Source organism: Oratosquilla oratoria, chromosome 35 (genome assembly GCF_046742065.1).
Source record: "Oratosquilla oratoria isolate Oo_2021 chromosome 35, ASM4674206v1, whole genome shotgun sequence".
NCBI lineage: Eukaryota > Metazoa > Arthropoda > Malacostraca > Stomatopoda > Squillidae > Oratosquilla > Oratosquilla oratoria.
Window position 1 is genome coordinate 39,226,275 of NC_134811.1, and position 2,500 is coordinate 39,228,774.

At 44.4% G+C, this 2,500-nt stretch overlaps 1 protein-coding gene across 3 annotated transcripts in view; it reads left to right on the forward strand.

Annotated features, from left to right (window-relative positions):
• LOC143018823 (uncharacterized) overlaps positions 1-2,500 on the forward strand; it is a 293,530-nt gene that overhangs the window by 289,867 nt on the left and 1,163 nt on the right. The gene's annotated exons all lie outside the window — the stretch shown is intronic.

The window sequence follows — 2,500 nt, forward strand, 5'->3', positions numbered from 1 at the left end:
GAAATTCAAAGAGGAAGAGGAGGCGAATCAAGTATGGAAGAAAAGGTAAAAGGTGCAGATGGAGAGATGATAATGGAAGAGAAGGCAGTGAGAGGACGTTAGGCAGAGCATTTTAGGGAGTTGCTAAGAAGGATAGGGAGGGAAAGGTAGTTGTAGTGGGAAGCGCTAAGAAAATGAGAGTAATGAGTGAGGAAAATGGAGGAGAAATAAGGAAAGATGAAATAAAAGCAGCTGTTAAGATGATGAGAGCTCTGAGACTCTGAGACTCTGTCCTTTCGTGGGAGAGAGGATTCAGAAGGATGGATATCAGGGGGTCTGCCATGCAGCAATGTGTTATCTTTTAGTGTGTTAATGTAGCAATGAGTGATGTGATTATGAATATATTTCCGGAGGCTGGTATTTGGTGGTTTTGGAGGAACAGAAGAAAGTATTTATGTGTGATGTAGATATTTGGGTGATTTTTTTTATATTTCTTGGCGTGTGTGGGTGTTCTGCTATGTAGTGTAGCGGGTGTGCTGTGTTTGTGGAGACTGCATCAAGTGTTTGAGTGCCTCTCATATCAAGGTGATCTTTGACTTTGAGTACTTTTGTTTCATAGTGTAGGTGGTTTGTACATGTCGTATATGTGCAGCCTGTAATTGTTTTCACTGCTTTGATTTGTATGGTCTGAAGGGTGTTGAGGCATCTCACTGAGATTAGGTCCCCATGCTGGACTCGCATAATTCACCACTGAGCGTATGCATTGTTTGTATATTGTAGTATTAGTTTCTTTGTTTTGTCCAAATATTGTTCCAGTGATTGATTTAAGTGCGTTGAGTCTAGGTGTGCATTTATTTTTTAAGTTTGTGATGAGCAGGTAAGGCACCTGGGTTGGATGGATGCCATGCAGAATGTCTGGAAAAAAGTAGGTACAGCTATGGTGGACTGGCTGGTGAGGTTATTTAACATAAGCGTGAGTGTAGTAGTTTCAGAGGGATCAGCTTGTAAACTGTAGTTGGGAAGGCTTATGATAGGGTCTTCATCAAGAGGATTAGGAGAGGAACAGAAGGAGTAATAGGCGAGGAATAGTGTGGATTTAGGACTGGAAGGGGTTGTGTAGGTCAGATTTTTGTGGTAAGATAGATATGTGACAAAGCTATAGGGAAAGGTATGGATTTTTTTTATGGATCTAGAAAAGGCTTCTGACAGAGTAGACAGGAAGGCACTGTGGGAGGTTTTGCAGTCATATGGGATAGGAGGAAAGCTGTTAAGAACAGTCAAGAGTTTTTACGAGAGTAATAGAGCTTGTGTTAGGATTAGAAATAGAAAGAGTGAGGGGTTTGAGGTGAAGGTGGGACTTCGTCAGGGATGTGTTATGTTATCATGGCTGTTCAATTTATACGTGGATGGGGTGGTGCGAGAGGTGAATACAAGGGTAGTGGGTCGGGGATTGAAAATGGTTAAAGAAAATGGAGAAAAAAGTAGATAACCAGTTGTTGTTTGCTGACGACACTGCGCTTGTAGCAGGATCAGAGGAGGGATTGAGGAAGTTAGTGGTAGAGTTTGGGAAGGTGTGTGAAAGAGGGAAGTTGAAGATAAATGTGGGTAAAAGTAAGGTGATGAGATGTACAAGGGGAGAGAGTGGCAGCAGACTGGAAGTGAGTATTAAGGGAGAGAGACTGGAGAAAGTGGATGGCTTTAGATACTTGGGTGCGAATGTGGCAGGAAAGGGAGAAGTGGGGGAGGTGGTAGAATGTAGATTGAGAGAAGTGAGTAAATGCCTTGGTGGATTAAAAAGTGTAATAAGAAATAGACATTTGGGAATGGATGCTAAGAGGAGATTGTATGAAGGAGTAATTGTGCCGACAGCACTGTACGGGGCAGAAACATGGAGCATGAGACAGGAAGAGAGAAGGATTTTAAATGTATTTGAGATGAAACGTCTGAGAAGTATGATAGGGGTTACTAGGCTAGATGGAGTGAGAAATGAGGAGGTGAGGAGGAGAACAGGGATGGAAAGGAAGATGGGAGATAGGGTTGATGAAAGAGTATTAGGATGGTTTGGACATATGGAAAGAATGAGTGAAGAAAGATTAGTAAGAGAGGTGTGGAAGGCAGATGTAGAAGGAGTGAACATGAGGGGGCGTCCTAGGATGAGATGGATGGATGGGGTAAAAGGGGCATTGGGAAAGAGGGGAATGTATGTTGAGGAAGGACGGGAGAGGACAGAAGATAGGGGTGAATGCATGGGGTGAGTGGGTGGGGGATGGGGGGTGAGGGAGTACGTGTGAGAAATAAATTGACGCAGCCCAAAGGGATTTCTCCCCGTCTTCTTTTCTGCACGAGGGAACGGAGAGGAGGGGGTCGCCGAATTAATGAAGCGGACTTGCTGTGGATGTGCTCTGTCTTACGACACTGCTTTTGACCCAGGGCAGTGGACAAGATGCTGGCATGACCCGTCATCCAGGAGGTCCCAAGATATGACGGAGGGAAGAGGGTAGAGGGGGTGGAATGGGTGGGA